The following is a 20,396-nucleotide window of genomic DNA, read 5'->3' on the forward strand; positions in this document are numbered from 1 at the left end:
ATCAATCAAACACAATGGCTGACCATTGATATGTAAAAATATCGATGATCAGTCATTGCATAGTTTAGCACTATCGATGGCCAGTTGCAGAATTGCCATCGATGGCAACCATCGATGGCAATTGCAACGATGGCCACCCCAAATGTAATATAAGAAAAATAATGAAAAAAAGCGATCAGTAAGTAGAAGGGCCCACATCGGGGTATGGGTGAAAACCGGACCAGGATCGTGTTTGTGTCCTACTGTACATGAGCCCCTCAGTAGCAGGACAGAATTTCACATGGTAGAATAAGTCAGTATGTTCTTATTTTGTGTAATTTTCCTAAGTATCTGTAATATAACGTGGGCAGGTTAAACGATAGGACTTGCAGTGATAGAGCCCTGACTGCATATCACTTGCAAGTCACACAAGTTTGTTATGAGATCGCCGGCTTCCTGCAGAATATACACACCGGTCCACAATGTAGGTAGAGTCTGTCAGCAGCGCACACAGAGCACAGCAGCAGCAGCCGCCTATACTGAGCCACACCGAAAGCTCTGGACGGGAGAGACAATGACACGCAGTGTAGAAAAGACATCCAGACGCAGGCGCGGTGGCCAAGTGGTAAGGCGTCGGTCTCGTAAACCGAAGATCACGGGTTCGAACCCCGTCCGTGCCTATACTTACACTTTTTGTGCACATTAGCTATAATTGATAGGTATGTGCTCTGCAGCCGCCCGGTCTCTTTATATGTACGTCGGTATAACATAAACTAACCGCTGGAGCATACACAACATCATTATATTTCACTTCCACGGCCTGGGAAGCGTGTATAGTATACTATATCTATCTATATCCTGCAGAGCATGTATGTTTTATATCTGTCACTGACTCACTGTCACCCTTATGAATGGAGCCATGACACAGAGCACGTATTACAGACATTCCGTACAATAATATGCAACGTAATACATCTGCCATTGTTACGTCATATACACCTCAGTGTGAAGCACCGCGGCCGCTGGGGAAGCCGGCTAACAGTAACACTGTGCTTATATCACAGTCCGTGGCATGGCCACAGCGCCCACTGGGAGTGGGCGTGCACACTGCACAGTGCTAGCATACTGGCCGCTGTCATCTCCCCTATACATGGTGGACTGTCTATACATATCACTAGCACCGAGCCCATAGCTGTGACAACCACACTGAACGAGGGAGGGCAGCAGAAGCCCGCGAGCTGGGACACAAGTGTACAATTCCTTTACACACACTCGCTCCTCACTAACACATTTTATTTATTTATTTATTTATTTATTTATTAGCAGTTTCTTATATAACGCACAGAGATTCCGCAGCGCTTTACAGAGAATATTTGACCATTCACATCAGTCCCTGCACCAGTGGAGCTTACAATCTATATTCCCTACCACATATACATGCACACACAGACATTCTAGGGTTAATTTTTTGGGATCATTTTTTTGGGAGCCAATTAACCTACCAGTAAATTTTTGGATTGTGGGAGGAAACCGGAGTACCCGGAGGAAACCCACGCAAGTACGGGGAGAATATACAAACTCCGCACAGTTAGGGCCATGGTGGGTATTGAACCCATGACCTCAGTGCTGTGAGGCAGTAACGCTAACACATCTTACTAATAGACAAGTGAGAGTGCTGGCTACGGATTAATGTGTTTTCACCTCTCCCTTTCTCTCCCTCCCCGCCTCATTCTGGTCACATTTTTACAGTATTATTGGTTCTTTGCAGGGACCTGCAAGTCAGTACTTCCCCTGTTAATTTGTTTAAAATAATACAAAGAATATACCTATGACACATATTCTGTGTCATAAGTATTTTCTTTATATTATTTTAGTAATTTGTAACACTTAGGGTTGTATTTAATGCTCTGGGGATGGAGCTGGAGACCCGGCGGGGGTGCACGCTGATGCTGCCGGGAGCCGAGGACGGGCCCCCGTTTTTTCTGTGAGAAAGGTGCTAAAAAGCAGCCACAATGTTCCGCTGTTGGCTGCACATACGATTTAGCTTATGCGCAGCACGTCCGACTCTGACTTTATGCGTACAAAACCGCGCATCGGAGTGGATGTCAAACACCTGCGGTTTGGTCAATCTACACCTGGGCCCCATATCCATTAGGGACCAAGACTCCTGTCCCCTTGATGGCGGCCCTGGTAGTCTCTCGCGCATACCTCCCAACTTGTGAAATAAGCAACTCGAGACCCAGCACGCCCAGAATTTGGGGGCATGGCCTCTGCTTGGGCTGCTTCATGGCCTCTGCTTGGGAATTGCTCTGTTTCCTGGAATAGATGCTGTGCATGCACACAGCGACTATTCACCACAGAGGGACCTCCAACTCCCCCCCCCCCCTTCCTGGACACTGCCACCCCTAGGCAGGAGGAGGGACCGTCCCTAGAAAAGGATGAAAACCTGGACAGTTGGGAGGAATGCTCTTGCATGCTGAGAGCTGCCCAGCCATGTCACCCCCTGCCATGTAATGTAACATACCTCCCAACTGTCCCGCTAAACACGGGAACGGGTGTGGTATGAGTCACCGACAGTCGGGACCACGATAGTCATTATCCTGACGTTGGGACCTCGACTGCCTGGCCTCAGACAGCGTGGCCAGCGCAACAAAGCCCCTTGCGGGCTCGCTGCGCTCGCCACGCTGCGGGCACGGTGGCGAGCTACGCTACGCTCGCCACCTATTCTATTCTCCCTCTATGGGGGTCGTGGACCCCCACGAGGGAAAATAGCCGCCGGCCGTCGGTGTTTTAACAGTCGGGATTCCGACGTCGGGTTAATGACTGTCGTTCCCGCGTCCCTCCTGCGGACGGCAGTGTCCCGCTGCGGGGGGCAGTTGGGAGTCCCCCCCCAATCTGACATGCGCACAGCCTCTATTCGCGACCGAAAATGGGGCGCGGTCTAATTAGCATAAGCCGCTCCCTCATTTACATATGTCACGTCCCCTTTTCGGGCGCGAGTGTCCCTATTCTCCTGTTCATAAAGTTGGGAGGTATGATGTAATCTGCCATTTTATTTCCCTGTGCACCGCTATTATGAGGCACTTTTGGATGAAATGTTTTCCCCAAAACTACAGCTTCCACAAATAGAGAAAACATAAATTCCATGATCATTAGAAGTACCCAGATAAACCTCTATTTATTCACACACACACACACACACACACACATACATGCAGTTGTTGTGTTGTTTATTCAGGCATGCATCGCAGCAATCTGTGGGCTCTCATTAGCCCCAGGCAATAAGATACACCACGTGTTCTTTTATGAAGACTGGAACAGGATACTACGTGTCAGGTGTTTTTTTTGATGGAATACGTGACCGCAAGTCCCTACTGTATATCAACAGGTGTTACGTGAAATTCACAAGTGCAGGAGTTAGGCTGTTAACCACTTAACTGGCTAATATTTTTTTTTCCAAAAACTGCTTAGAAATTGTCATGTTGTTATTTTATGATTGAATTAGGATAACAGTATTTATTTAAAACATTTAACATGACTTCATTTAAAAAAAAAAATTTTTTCTTCTTCGTTTTAAACTTAGATGGCCGATATATGGATGCACCCATGTTGGGATATTGCGACCATTGCGATTTGTGGATGCTTCTCTCTGCAGCCACTGGGCAAGGTAAAGGCTTCTCTTTTAAGATACGTACACACGAGGCAATATAATCGCTGGCAATATATTGCTCAGCAATCATATTGCTCAGTGTCCCGTTTTCATCTGCGACCAGAGATGGTCGCAGATGAAAATGTCACACTGCTGGGAGAAGAGGCAGGGGAAGTCACTGGTCGGAGGAGTATGCTCCTCTGACCAGCGACCATGCAGGGGCTGAAAACGGGAGTGCGCACCCGGCGATTTATCGCTGTTGCACACTCCAATCGATATTTGCTATAATCGCCCCCGTGTGTAAGCACCGTTACATTTCCCCAGTGGCTGCTAATCTCTGCAGCCATGCCCAATCAGTAGGGTATCCGGACTGATCATAGACTGACTTATGATAGACATATGGTCATATGGTCGACTACTAATTTTCGACAGTCAAAAGGTCGACAGGTTTTAAATGTCGACATGATGCAAAGGTCAACAGTCAAAAGGTTGACAGGGTTTAAAGGTCGACATGGTTAAAATGTCGACATGGAAAAGAGGGGACGCACAAAACTAAGCAAATAGCTTAGTGGGCGCCCAACTGACATATAAGTACCATATACTATGTATGTGGGGGCATTGCTGGTTTATTTAATTAGTTGCACCCGCTAATGTGCATAGATGGAAAAATATGTTTTCTATTTTTGTTATGTGTATTCTATTGTCAGAGCTACTAGAGAACTACATTTTGGCTGGCATTTGTTCTTTTTAAAAATTTATCTAATGTAAAATGCAAAAATGTAAAAATGCTCCGAGCAACCTTTCGACAACCATCAAATGATGTGGGTTGCGAATGGATGTTTATGTAAAACATCCATTCGTAGCCAGTGCGATCGTACGCACCTTGCGAATGGTGGGCCGGCATACCACCATTCGCAAGGCAGGGTTTGGTTGACTTGCAAGGATGCGAATTTGCATCTGAGTAAATCAACCAGAATAAACCCCCATATGTGAGCACAGTCCGGCTGCATACAATTTAAACTTCTGTACAGCCCAGTCCACCCAAAAAACACAAATACCTCCCTCTCCTCCTCCCCTCTCAAGATACAATAATGATTTATTGTATTTACCTCTTTTATTCACCACAGTGCAGGGCACGGACTGGCTGTGGCGGCTGGGCTGCAAGTGTGCACAGCTGGGACAGCTCCTCTTTCCAGTCACCAGGGGCCAGCTCCTCATCTGTCTGCAATTACATTATGCCGCGTGATGGGGGCTTCCTGTGGGGGGCTCCCTGCTTCCTGGACCTTGCTGCACTGCCTGTATCAACGTCCCGGGTGATTGATAATAAAAGCCGGAGCCTCTGTGCTCTGGCCATCACGGGGCTCTGTATGTGCGGCACCGGTGGGTCGGGCTGCATACTACCCGTGGCCGGGACAGCCGCTGTTTAATGTAGGGGCGGCAGTGGTCCGGCTCAGCGGCTGATGCTGCATACTCAAGAGAAGGGGGATTTGGGGATAGAGCTGCCCAGGCCATACCTTCTCTTAGAGTGGCTGGGCCCGGGACAGTTGTACCCATAGCACCCATCTGCCACCACCTACTCTGTAATGCAAGTGCTATGCTCTTACACTGCTCCTCCCTTAAGAAGTTTTTAACTTACTATCACCTCAGTTATGCAGACCTCTCCTCTCCCTAGGCAACACTGCAACAAGATAACAATGGAATTACATTGAGGTCCACAGTGGCCCTGCAGAGGAGGCCATTAAGCCCTGGGCCCCTTTATCACTATGGACTCCAATGCGTTGTACCACCAGTAGTTCTGCTCCTGCCTTGCACTGTGCTATGCCAGTCATAAGAGCAAGTCTTAAGGTGGCCATACACTGCTTCGACATCGCAGCAGTGTAGAGCCATCCAATCCCCCTTGAGCTTGCAGCGCTGAGAGGGGGTAGGAGTTGGATGTCGGACATGCAGCAGGTCTGACCTCCTACTCCGATTCGCACGGGACATCAGATTTAGCCACTTTTCAACTGATCTGACGGAATTTGGTGAAAGTGGCCAAATCGGACTAGTGTATAGGGGGCCTTTAGAGATGCACCCATGCTTTGGTGTGGCACCCGATAAGAAAATGGTGATTGCTTTAAATACTGTAGGGTTGGCATGAGTGCAGTGAGAGGAAACAGATGTGCATTCATAGGTGGAAGTATTCATGCTGGAGGGCCTGATACGTGTGTGGGTGCATGCATTCATAAATTCTGCTTTCCTCTTGTGAAAATACATTGAATACTCTGTCACATAAAGGAGGTTGAAAGGTGAAAATGCAGGAGTGGTCTTGCTTCAATGTTGCACACATTACTAATATATACCTCTGTATATGTCTAATATACAAATAACCAGTCCTCTAGGTTTGCAAAATATTACAAACGCTAAAATAATGTGATGCGGTTTAGGCGGCCATGCAGGATAGTGGACAAACTTTTTAAGGCAAAACCATACCTTGTTAATGATTGCCCCTTTATAACAAACCTGTGAGTGCATCCTAATCCTAATTCTCCCAACCTACAGCCTAACCTTCAGCTGAGGACACATGGGCCAATATGGCAGCCGCCGATATTCATTCGATATCGGCAGCCACCGGGACCCACCTGGCGGGGTGCCAGCATTACCTGGCAGGGAGAGATGGTGCGTGGGGGGAGCGGGGGCCATGCTGCATTGAGCAACATGGCCCTCATTCCGAGATAGTAGAAATAGACTGTGCTGCACATTGGGATCTGGTGCTTCATGGCACGGTGCGATTTGCACTATGTGCTATGCGATTTGGACTATATAGTCAAATTCGATAGTACAAACCACATCATGCGTCCACAGCTTATATGTCGACATTTTAACAATATTACTTTTGTTGATCTTATAGTGTCAACAATATTGTTACTGTCGACCTAATCGCCCATCCCAAATATTGCACTATACTTTACAGTGTTATTAATCAGTTTCTCCTTGTACTGAATGATGCATGCGTATGATGTCGGACATAGTACCCTGATGAATGCTAGAATACCATAGCTTGACTGTAATCTCATGATGACACTGAGTTAGGCTGGCAACGCTGGGAACTCACTAACAATACTGAAAGGGATGAGTGGATTGGGTTTCTTACTCGACAGCTGAACACCATGTTGCCAATGCAAGTTCCACCATGAAATTGTACTGCAACAATCAATTATGTTAAAAGTCTAGTCGGATGCAAAAAGTGTGTGCATGCAGAGCTCACATTGTATGATCTCATATACAAAGCAACCTGCCACAGATAAAGAGTGCTACTTTTTAATGTTAACAAGCAGGCCGTCACTAACTGTGCAAGTGCTGGAAAATAAACTGGGTGATATTATTAAGAGGCAAGGATGGGCCCGAAAGCACGCTGAGATTCTTCATGGAGGCTTATGGTGATAATGTTATTTATACTGGAAATAGGCTTGTGTATATAAAAAATGGATTCTATCATTTGTTAATTTATAGCATAATTATTTTTATCCTGATTGTAGAGCAGTACAGAACATACTGGAGATAGATAAATGTTAAAAAAAAAAAAAAAATACCTGAGTCTAAAAAAATGTTTAAGCTATTTAAGATCTTTTTCTAGAATGGTTCATGGACTGGAAGTGGAATAATTCTACAATTATGCTGCAAGAATTACCTACCGTGGAGATAGCCACTAAAATAAATCCAGTAATGTAATCTGCTTTACAAATATGTATCTTCAACAATATGAAGAAACACAAGTTAAAATGGGAAATGTTAATGTAATGAGGGATTTGTTTTTCACATTTAACAACGTACGATTATGCTGTTTTGTTCCGTCATCTCAGAGACTGGATCCATAATACAAATGTGTACACTAATTCTTCTTTGTAAGAGGGGTTTTTACAAAATTTGAATTTGGTTTCATTTCTTCATATGAAAGATCAGGAAATCTCTATGGAGATTAGGGAGAACCCATTGCTTGGGAACACCTGCAGGCTTTGGCACATCTTGAGACATAAAAATGGGTTGAATGCCCACAAATCCCTTTTTCTCCCCTTTCTTTTATTTTTTTTTTTTTAAACATGTTTTATTGAAACACCGAAAATCACAATGTTACAGAATGAATGTGTATATAGCAATTTCAATACAGGTAACATGGACATGCGAAAAAGAAGTCTTTGTTCAATATTATCTTTTTTACCAGGCACTGTCCGCTGCAATTTTCTCCCCTTTCTTAAAAACCATGAGTTTCAACAAGGCCTGGCCTCTAATCCTTTTTCTCTATGGTCCACCAAGGGTATAACCTCTATTGCCCACTTCAGAGATAAATTCTCAAAAAATATTTTGACATTTACCCAGGCAGTTGATGAATCTGAATTTATAACTTCCTTCCCCTTTGCTTTTTACCAAGCACAGCATTACATAAGCCAGGTTGTCCGCACATTTACAGATAAAGATAAAACACTCAACCGGGTTTTAAGTTATCCTAACCCAGACTGTAAAGCGATAACCAATTGGGCCAAATTGTTCTCCTCTTCAGGACCATTTACTGTTAAAGCACAAATACAGACTGAGTTTAAGAAAAGCCATGGCATCAAACAATAAATTCAACCCAGTCTTGGTCTCTACAGATGCATGAAGTAAAAAAGTGGGAAGATGTGAGAAGACTTCAGAGAACATACAAGCATGCTTCACAGTTTAACAAGAGAGACAATCTGCTGATGCTGCTAGTCATGCAGCATCCAGAGCAATGGAGTCCGTAGCTGCAAGACAAGCGTGTCAGTCAGCCAATGCTGCTAGCAGAAGCAAGAAACGCAGTGAATCCATTCTGCACAAACTGTTAAATCCAGGGTCATGGTGTCCCCTACTCGCCAATCAGCCAATGCTATGCAAACTGCATCCTTGAGAGTCCTGGAGTCCCCAGCTGCAAGGCAAAATTACCAATTTGCCAATGCTATAAAAACTGCTTCCTCGAGAGCCATGGAGTCTCCAGCAGTAAGACACTCTGCTAATGCTTCCAGAGCTGTAGTTCTATTATTAAATCCTTGGCAAGACTTTAAACATGCTGCATTTCACTATGATGCAAATATCCAGTATGAGATGCATACTAAGGTAAATATTGGGGACATGTTGCAATAAATGCACTACAGTGCTAAGACATGACCTGAAGCACCTGGTGGTATGCATTGCTCCGGGGCAAAGTGAAACTTCCAACTATCTTGGACCCTCAAGATCCATTCTTCTGGGTATCCCAGCTAGTACAGGGTACAAGCTGAAGTCCCCTAGCCGGTGTTTGCACCCATCGCATATAATAGGGTAGAAGCTATAATTTTTGTTCGTTAAGAAATCCAGTTTAATTTGGATTTAAAAAATAGCAGAAAAAAAGTTCAACAATAATAACTAAAAAAAACAAATATCAAAAAATGTATTTGATCCACAGAAATCAAACTATATAAATGTATGTACGGTAATTTTATTAGAGTAGCCAGTTTAACTTCTAATACACAGGGTATATGTTAACATATTTAGAAATCTTTCCCGTGTAAATAGGCAAGCTATTAATAAAACAAAATAAAACCAAAACTGTGCTCAGCAAGACAAACGCTCAACTGACTATTTTTACTGTGTCACTGCTGCCCGAAACTGAGCCTCCTGACCCTTTAGTATGTGCCTGACCTTTGCCATGCTCAATTAACAGTAGTTGGAGGCCAACTCCAGGCTAGTGAGATATATATGAACATTGTAGATATGCATGTACTGCAGAGAATACATGCCTTATTGATACAGAAAGAGAGGGCACACTTTCCTTTTCTGTACATGCCTTGCTTTGATCCTGTTTATTTCAGATTTGGATTATGACAGGCAATTGAGGTCACTCTGGGGTGGCATATTTAAGTGCTTTACATTTTAGCACAATATGTATAGGAACTCTGGCGCCCCATTAGAATTTTAGCTGTCCTGAATGTGAACTTCTTGGCTGATATTGCAGTAACCTGAATCTTATTTAAAATAATAATTCAAATATATTGCAATGTTTAGTTTTAATTTGATTTATGTCTTTCTATTTGTGTTATGTAAAAAAGCATTAATACAAAATAGCATGTACTTTTAGTAGTTAATTAAACACTAGACCACAGCACAATTATTTTTATGGTAGGTCCCTGTGTGATCTTTACTGAAATTACTCAGAGAATGAGGCAGTGTTATGTATTGCTTGGTTTTTAAGTTATGCATTTGTGGACATCATATGAACATCAAAAATGAAAGACGTTTCATAGGTTTATTTTCGTATTGAGTATTAGAAGTGCGCTCCTAAGATAACTTAGTAGTTAACTGTTATTGATATATTATATAACACACAATCTATTGGAAGTTACAAAGTAATCTGGCCACTGTGCTGGGCGAGCCAGGGAGTTGTTAACAATGCATTGTTAATGATAGGGAGTGTACAGCCTAGTTTGTATGGGGCAGAGGTGTAACTTTGGGACACAATGGAGTCATCTGCCACCGGGCTCCTGCTCCCAATCCCCGATTGTTGGGGGTCTGCACATTTGATGAATGAGTCCTGAAATATCGTATGCAGCATGATTGAGGGTGGAGAGGGGGCAGTAACCAGGTCCATTTTTTGGTGTGCCGGACCCAGGTTTTTCTGGGCCCAGACTTCCTGGTCCGAGCCGGCTTTTCAGATGTCTAATGATGCATATAGGCCTAGTGCTGCAACCATTGCAACAGAGTTTTAGATGTAGCACTTGGATTGCAGACGATTGCCAGAGGTGTGTAAGAGAGAGAGAGAAAACCAAACAATCACCTTCTATCATTTTTCAAGCCTGTAAAATGATAGTAATAATCTAATCGGTTACTACTTTCTCTCTCTCCAAGCTTTGATAAATCTCCCCCATTGTCTGGTTTAGACAGGAGTTGGCAGTACTGTAGGTAGTCTGGCAGTTTATTCTGTTAGATCACATGTGTGTAGCGAATCAACCAAATTCTGACAAACATAATGAGTAAATAAACAGGCACTGTGGGCTGGTCACATGAATGCAGGTGCCACTGGCCCCAGGCTCGCAAGCAAAAGCGTGATGCATACAGTACATATGTTTTCTTTTTATGTCTATACAGTAGAAAGGCCAATGGAAGCTATGAACAGCTGCGTAGGTTACCAGATATGCTGGATGTGCTTCTTTGTCAATGTGCAGGCACGGGCAACATAACATTTTATGCTATCATGGCATCCAGGGCTTATGACATATGGAAACGTTTGGCTAAAGTCTGAAAATGGGCTTTTGACTCAATTTTCCCTAAAGTACATCCTGCCCAATGGGATGCTGTATCAATCTTTAAAAATGGAAGGAGGCAGCAAAGCTGGATGCATTTGTGTGCTATGTGTGCTATTAGTCTCTGATTAGAGCGATAGAAACACAGGGCAGTAGAGTGTCTGGTTGGGCCCAGGTACTTTTCAAGGGGTGTGGTCTAGTTGTGGGAGGTGTGGCTCTGCACCATTAGAATAAACTATAGAGAAAAATTTGTACTTTAAGCACCTCCCTCACCACACTTCAGCCCAACGTACACAGCTGACTGTGGTAGTTTGAGAAGAACTCGGAGGCACTGCTGCCCCCCTGTCCCCAATCAGGCTTGGGCCCGGGTAATTAGTACCCCCCTGTAGATAAGCAATGATTCGGGACTTTTCTGTACTCAGCACTTACACAGCAACAACCAGTATCTATAGACTCTCCACTCCGAGCTTCTGCACACTGTACGTACTGTCTGTAACAGGTCACACCGCGGCTGAGAATTCTGAACACAGTGCAGAGTAATGATGGGAGCACTATATAAACGTCATCATTGGTAATGACTAATACCTTCTGTGGTTGTGGGCTCATGAATAAGGTATCTATGATAATCACATACTGTTGAACAATTTTCCAAGTGCTATATACAGCTCACTATGAGCATGTTACAGACAACCGCACACATATTCCTATTTATTACAAATGGATTTATAAAAGTGGAGATGTTACCCACCAACCAACATATCTACTTATCATATCTAGCACATGTTAGACGATAACAGCTAGAATCTTATTTAGTAAATATACCCCTTAGTGCAGCAGTTCCCAATCTTTTTTTCTCTCCCGTACCCCTTCATCAGGCTTTTCATTTATGAGTACCCCCCTCCTCTCAATTTGAAATATACACTGTACTTTCCGAGTGGAGTGGAAGTGAGCGCTATACGTGTTCTTATGCAAATCCTTATATTAAGGGGTAGCAGAGGAGTAGTGAGCGGTCAGGAATCGGGTCCCTCTATGTCTGGCCGCTGTCTGAGTACTGTCCCCGGGTTCCCACAGACGCCTGAAGAATTAATGTTGCTGCTTCCTCCAACCGCATCAGTGCGGGCAGATGATTGCTGATGTCTGAGGGCAGCGCGGGTAGCTCCTAATGGATTTCTAGTTGGGCAAAAGCACGAGAAGACGCTGCAGACAGAGCCATGAGTGAAGCAACATGGTTCATCTCCATAGTTCGACAATCCAAAGGTTGTCATGGTCAGAAGGTGGACATGGTCTAAAGATCGACAATCAATAGGTTGTCATGGTCAGACGGTGGACATGGTCTAAAGATCGACAATCAAAAGGTTGTCATGGTCAGAAGGTGGACATGGTCTAAAGATCGACAATCAATAGGTTGTCATGGTCAGACGGTGGACATGGTCTAAAGATCGTCATTTAAAAGGTTGACCGGATTTTTTAAAAATATTTTTAAATTTATTGGACTTTTTCATACTATATAATCCATGTCAGTAGAGTGAGAATATAATAGTGTGCCGAGCATAGTGAGACACCATGCCCAAAGCACGGCGAGCTTAGCAAGCTATATAAGGGTTAGCGTTACACTAATTGAGTGTCCATGTCGACAGATGTCGACATTGGCACCCAAAATTTTTTAAAAAGTTATGACGCCCTTTTGATTGTGAACCTTTTCACCATGTCGCCGTTTTGACCCTGCCAACCTTTTGAACGTCAACCTTTTGAATGTCGTCATTTTGACCCTGTCGACCCATTGCATGTCAACCTTTTGCCGTCGACCTACTGACTATCTAGACAGATAATCAGAAGAACTATCTACAGATCTATCAATCCACAACCATAAGTAAGTGCTGAGCGTGCCGTTCTACTCTGCTCTATCAGTAATGTAATCAGATGGTTTTCTATGTTTCTATGATGTTTGAATTCTGAAGTCAGATGACAAACACAAGCAGTTGAGTTATGCAGTGTTCACCTGATACGCTAACATGTGGCTGTTTATACTGGTGTCACAAGTTACTGAGAGGATCCTGTATGGGTGTTTCTCCCTTAAGGTAATTTTATCCACTCTCTGGATTTTCAAAAGATCATTTCAAAGTGTTTGGAAAAATGCAGAAAATAGTTTGAGCCACTGGAAAAAAAAGTCTAAGTCAAATGTGACAGCTGAATAAAATATAAAGGGGAGGATTGCTTTTTTATCCATGTAAAATCAGAGCATACTGCTTTGATTTTTATTTTAGGAGAGAGAATTGTGACATTTGCATATAAAATATTTTCTTTTAAACAGACCTGAGTTGTACTGTTCACAATGTATTATGCAAAATCCTGCAGAGCGAGATAACAATATACAGTATCATGATTTTATGAGGGTGCATGGACTGAACTATTTATTTGGCATATTTATGAAAAAATTTGAAATGAGAAACTTTGGATTTCAAATCTCACAATTCCCCTTGTAATTCATCTTGCCTCTTTAATAAAAGTATAACTTCCGAAAATCTGATCAGAAAACCAGCTGAGGCGTCCATAAGGCAGGATTGCCTACCATCCCGGAATGGCCAGAAGGCTCCGGCAAATCGCATTGCTGCCAATCTTCCGCAACCCCCCCCTCTTGGCGGGAAGTTCATGGGACCAAAAGACGCCCACCACCCTCCTGGTAACCCACCCTTAAGGACTTGTGTATTTACATCCTCACAATGTGCATACATGTAACCACAAGCCTCCCTCAGAACTGCACTGGCCAAAACTGGTGTCTATCTCTAGCCGTCCCCCACTCCCCCGCTGGGTCTTCTGCCCGGCTCATGTTATATACATTCTGCAGTGCTACCCCCAACCGTCTCATTCCTTCCCCTGTAGGGCAATGCTGCAGCCACAGGACCATGGGATGAGAAGGGGGCTAGGAGGCAGCAGTGAGTGGAGCAAGGAAAATTGCGGCACCATAGAGCAGGCAGTCCCAAACACGGTCCTCAAGGCACACCAACAGTGCAGGATTTGTAGATATCCAGGCTTGAGCACAGGTGACTTAATTAGTATCTGAGGGATTCTGATTAAACCATCTGTGCTGAAGCCTGGATATCACTAAAACCTATACTGTTGGTGTGCCTTGAGGACCGTGGTTGGGAATGCCTGCCATAGAGTATCAGAATTTTTTTTTCATTGCACCCTTAGGTCCAAAGGGGCCAAATCAGACCTGCTTGTTCTGGTCCGAATTCGTCCCCATCTCCGAAGGAGGGGATCTGCGCATGCATATTCACTGGGGCGTTCGTATTTTGATTGGCAGCCAGGGAGAGTTCTGGGGTGGACACCCCACATTTTATGGGCGTGTCCACAAAAACGGTGGGTGCGCCCATAGAAACGCTGAGCGGGCCCTAAGGAACACAGGCATTTCTTGTCCTGCTCGGGGTGGGCGGATGACATCATGCCCACCCCAAATCTGGAGAAATGCGGGCAGCTGAAAAGTAAGTCCTGGGCTACTTTTCTGCTGCGAACAGACAAGAAGTCATTCAATGGTGAGCAATGGTGAAGTTTCTTATGGAAAAATTTAGAAAAAAATTATAAATTAAGTAAATTGTGTTTATATTACATTAGGTTAAGTGTTGAAAGACAGGATTTAATTCTGTTTGTACACATATTTTAGAATGAAAGCTGCTGCAGATGTCAGGTGATTGACAGTGTGCAGACATTTGGATGCAGGTCGTGCAAGGGGATAAGCGTGGGGATGTAGGAGTGCCAAGGCCAGGGTCTCCAGCTTCCAGTGTAGATTTCCTGGCCTCAATGAGCTTCAGTGGACGGTCTGCATAATCTCAGGTTTACTTGGGCAGCACAAAAGGTGTAATGGTTAGCAATAGCCCAAATACTCAGTGAAATGCGGCAGTATATGTGTGTACTAACTATATAAATAACTGGTAATAATAAATAACTACTCAACTGGCCAATGATGTCACAGTGTGATCCGATGCTGCGTCCTCCAATCACACATGCATTTAATGCATGTATTAAAGTTTTATTTTTATAGGTGTGTATGTATGGTCTTGGAGTATTGGATCTGTAGTAGGACTACAAGTCCCAGGGGACCCATTAATTCCCTGCATGCTGGGAATTGTGGTTCTCCAAGTCCCAGCATGCGAGGGAGGCTTGCTGGGTCCTGTAGTTCTACTACAGAACCCAATATCTATTTCTATAGATTTATATTTACACTTTTAACACCATCAGCCTGCCACTCACTGCCCAGGGGTGGCGGGGAAAGCATTAAGGCTTTACTCTGTACTTATGTAGTACCCAGGCGCCGACTAAACACTTTGCGTAGTGCGGTATTCTCATTGCATTACCCGTTTAGTGCCGTTTTAGTGTTATACGATGCATGCGATGCGATGTGATCTTACTAAGTAATTTTTTTCATTGCTCTTTTCCCACGTAGTTATTGCATCGCATGCCATTGTACCTCATGCAAAATCCCATGCAATTTCATGTGATTTTTTAGGGTACGATGACATTAAGTGTACTATGATTTGTATACACCCCCCCCCCACTATGAATGCCACCTCTAAGCCTTAGGAGCGCAGCTTTACCCCACTATCTACGCCACCCCGAAGCGTGGTGAGAGGAGCGGCGGAACGCGCCTTCCCGACCTTTTCATACCCCCACTACCCTCGTCGGCATGGAGTTGACTTGATATAGTCAGCGTGCCAAGTGCAGCGAGCCCCGCGAGGGGACTCAGATAACTTTACATGTTTTCTGTGTCTGCTTGCCACGCTTCAGGCTCAGTGGCTTGCTGCGCTCGCCACACTTTATAAAATCAACTCCACGCCGATATGGATAGTGGGGGTATGAAAAGGTCGGGAGGACGCATTCCGCCACCGCTCGGTACGCTTCGAGGTGGCGTGGATAGTGGAGGTGTTTTAGGAACACATTCACAGCAGCCATACAATACATCTGACACAGTTATATGGACACATGTTAACGTTGAACTGTGAATTTACTTAATAATGATTATGATCATTAGCAGTGCTATTTTTGTGCCGGCTCCAGCAGGAACTGAGGCCCTTATTCTAGTTCACTCTTTCTGACTAAATATTTCTTAGATGGACAAAACCATGTGCACTGCAGGTGAGGCAGGTGTTACTTGTGCAGAGATAATTAGATTTGGGTGGGGTTTTACACCTGCCTCACCTGCAGTGCACATGGTTTTGTCCATCTAAGAAATATTTTGTCAGAAAGAGTGAATTAGAATAAGGGCCTCAGTTCCTGCTGGAGCCTGCACAAAAATAGCCCTGATTTTTAGTAATGATGACATATGAACAATTAAAGAAATATTAACTGTAATAATGATAATTCATAACATATATGAAGAATAATAAAAAGATTAGGAACAAAAATATTAATAATAAAAGATTAAAGAATAATTAAAAAGCAGTCACTGAGAGGCCAGTCACTGAACGAGTCCTTTCGCAGTAGGGTCAGTGCATGTAGGATTCCTTCAAAAGGATTTTCTGCTCCCAAACTTTTCCTCCACATGAACTCCTAGGATTCTAATTGGTGTCTTGCAGTCCCTCTCTGCCTTTTATTTTGCCATTTGGCAGCCCCCCACAGCCGCTCAATGTTTTGGGTGTGTACCCCTGATTCAGGGGCCACACAATTGTAACAGTGATTCACCCTGCAATGTTCGTACCCTGCCTGCTGCAGTTCCTGGGTATTATAAGCCCTCCAGCAGTCGGAATATATTACGGACCTGGGACCAACATTAGCATTGATGGCAGCCATGAGGATCATAGTAGAAACAAATAAATGATTTGACCACAGCGCAATTCACACTCAGCTCAGGGTGACACCAAAAAAGCTTTCACCAAAAGCTTAGAAATACAATGGATACAGATAGGAATAGGTGCACCCACTCTCGCCAGTGGTGCACCTATTCCTATCTGTAGCCATGAGGATCATGGCCTCTCGCCTTTCAAAGGCAGTAAGGAAGCAGGCCCCTATCTCCCTGCATATACCGCCAAATACCCATTGCTGGGGCAGCATCCTCCCAACATTATATTTCCTCTTCACAAGGAGGCTCTCGTCTACCTCCACCACCATGCCAGGGCCTGCAATTTGTGTCTGCTGCTGGGACAAAAGATTCATGCTGCATGCCTCCCTCATTAGGCCGCTGTACTGCACCGTCGTCTTTATAGACATGTGCAGCTCCCTCTCACAGTACTGCACACTCATCAGCTCCTGTGCCCAAGAGTACACAAACCGGACCAGGGTCAGGAACGGTAACCGGCACCCGGGGAACCAGTGGTCCGCTCGACCGCTGACCTTTTTCTGGCAAGACTTAATGTGGCAGCGCCACGTCCCTTTCTTAACAGAGAGCCGCATCGGATGCCCGTTTACGCAAGTTTGCGTAATGGGCAGCAATTGCTTTCGCTGAAAAACAGCACAGCCTTCTCCTCTGATGTAAACAGGGTGAACATGGACATTTGCTCACCTGCCAAGCCTGCGCTTTGCACACCGGTCACTGTAACACTCGCAGAACTCTGAGAAGCATCCATCACTGTCAGCTATTCTCCTCAGAGTGAGTGCCCGGGAGCAGTTACGCAAATTCTGACTGACTACGCTATTTCAGTAGCTTAAGCTTATTCAGAAAGCATAGCTACGTTAACTGACAAACTATCAGTACTCTATGCATATAAACTACTGAGATCGCATTGCATCGCATGGTTTGCATGGCACTGAAATGGGACATGCGATGTGATGCAATGCGATATCCTTCTGCAAGCGTACGTATGTAGATTGGGCGCCCGGCTACTACATAAGTACCCTTTACTCAAACCACATTGAGCTATACCTCCTAGTACCTTATTTTCTATATTTTCTTATTTAACTTTAGTACTGTATCCAGCAGTACGATTTGAAACGATTTGACAAAGTCACTTGTAAACAATGTAATGGTCTTGAATACTCACTTCTATAGCAGTTTGACTGTAGATCAGGTTTGCCTACCTGAGCCTCTCCTTCAGGGAGAAGATGCTCTGTTCCTAGACTTCCCTGGTGATGTATGATTGCCATCACCTGTGGTGAAACACCTTTCTTATCAATTTCCTAGCTCTCCACAGGTGCTGGCAATCATACATTACCAGGGAAGTCCAGGAACAGAGCATTTTCTCCCTGAAGGAGAGGGTCAGGTAGGCAACCCTGCTGTAGATCCCTGTCGTATGTTACAGTGCTACATGTGACATAGAGCTGCTCCTTTAACAGCTTGTCATGAAAATGATTGTCAGGTGTGGACACTCGTCTCCAGAAAACTGCGTGCACTGCCCTCCATCTCTATGTTATGCTGGATCTCATAACAAAGTATAGTATATCCAACTCAGATTTCCTTAGCAACATTTTCAGTGGTCTGGATACTTGTGTCTCTAGTATGGCCATCATTTCTGCCCATTTATAGTGCTTTATATGTGAGCACAATTCTGTCACCACAGTTTATATAGATAAGGAGGTCTAAGAGTTTGTTGTATTCTCCAGAAATTTAAAATCATCACTACTGAAGCTAAATCAAGAGCTGCAGTTGATTAATGTAAAGCAGGGGTGGCCAAACCTGTCCTTGAGGTCTACCAATGCATATCACCTAGCTACCATCATACTAATGCATATCACCAGCTATCATCATACCAATGCATATCACCAGCTATCATCATACCAATGCATATCACCAGCTATCATCATACTAATGCATATCACCAGCTATCATCATACCAATGCATATCACCAGCTATCATCATACTAATGCATATCACCAGCTATCATCATACCAATGCATATCACCAGCTATCATCATACCAATGCATATCACTTAGCTATCATCATACCAAGGCATATCACCAGCTTTCATCATACCAAGGCATATCACCAGCTATCATCATACCAAGGCATATCACCAGCTATCATCATACCAATGCATACCACTTAGCTATCATCATACCAATGCATATCACCTAGCTATCATCATACCAATGCATATCACCTAGCTATCATCATACCAATGCATATCACCAGCTATCATCATACCAATGCATATCACCTAGCTACCATCATACCAATGCATATCACCTAGCTATCATCATACCAATGCATATCACCTAGCTATCATCATACCAAGGCAGATCACCAGCTATCATCATACCAAGGCATATCACCAGCTATCATCATACCAAGGCATATCACCAGCTATCATCATACCAATGCATATCACCAGCTATCATCATACCAATGCATATCACCTAGCTATCATCATACCAATGCAAGTCACCAGCTATCATCATACCAATGCATGTCACCTAGCTATCATCATACCAATGCATATCACCAGCTATCATCATACCAATGCATATCACCTAGCTACCATCATACCAATGCATATCACCTAGCTATCATCATACCAATGCATATCACCTAGCTATCATCATACCAAGGCAGATCACCAGCTATCATCATACCAATGCATATCACCTAGCTATCATCACACCAAGGCAGATCACCAGCTATCATCATACAATGCATATCACCTAGCTATCATCATACCAATGCATATCACCAGCTATCATCATACCAATGCATATCACCATCTATCATCATACCAATGCATATCACCAGCTATCATCATACCAATGCATATCACCAGCTATCATCATACCAATGCATATCACCAGCTATCATCATACCAATGCATATCACCAGCTATCATCATACCAATGCATATCACCTAGCTATCATCATACCAATGCATATCACCAGCTATCATCATACCAATGCATATCACCAGCTATCATCATACCAATGCATATCACCAGCTATCATCATACCAATGCATATCACCAGCTATCATCATACCAATGCATATCACCTAGCTACCATCATACAATGCATATCACCTAGCTATCATCATACCAAGGCATATCACCAGCTATCATCATACAATGCATATCACCTAGCTATCATCATACCAATGCATATCACCTAGCTACCATCATACCAATGCATATCACCAGCTATCATCATACCAATGCATATCACCAGCTATCATCATACAATGCATATCACCTAGCTATCATCATACCAAGGCATATCACCTAGCTATCATCATACCAAGGCATATCACTTAGCTATCATCATACCAATGCATATCACCTAGCTATCATCATACCAATGCATATCACCAGCTATCATCATACCAATGCATATCACCTAGCTATCACCATACCAATGTATATCACCTAGCTATCATCATACCAATGCATATCACCAGCTATCATCATACCAATGCATATCACCAGCTATCATCATACCAATGCATATCACCAGCTATCATCATACCAATGTATATCACCTAGCTATCATCATACCAATGCATATCACCAGCTATCATCATACCAATGCATATCACCAGCTATCATCATACCAATGCATATCACCTAGCTATCATCATACCAATGCAT

The 20,396-nt window shown here is 43.8% G+C and overlaps 1 non-coding gene across 1 annotated transcript; it reads left to right on the forward strand.

Annotated features, from left to right (window-relative positions):
- The first annotated feature begins 587 nt into the window (after positions 1–587).
- Positions 588–659, forward strand: TRNAT-CGU (transfer RNA threonine (anticodon CGU)). The gene has a single exon. It is a non-coding gene; the product is annotated as a tRNA-Thr (tRNA).
- The last annotated feature ends 19,737 nt before the right edge of the window (positions 660–20,396 follow it).

Source organism: Crinia signifera, chromosome 7 (genome assembly GCF_055691185.1).
Source record: "Crinia signifera chromosome 7, ASM5569118v1, whole genome shotgun sequence".
Taxonomy (NCBI): Eukaryota; Metazoa; Chordata; class Amphibia; order Anura; family Myobatrachidae; genus Crinia; species Crinia signifera.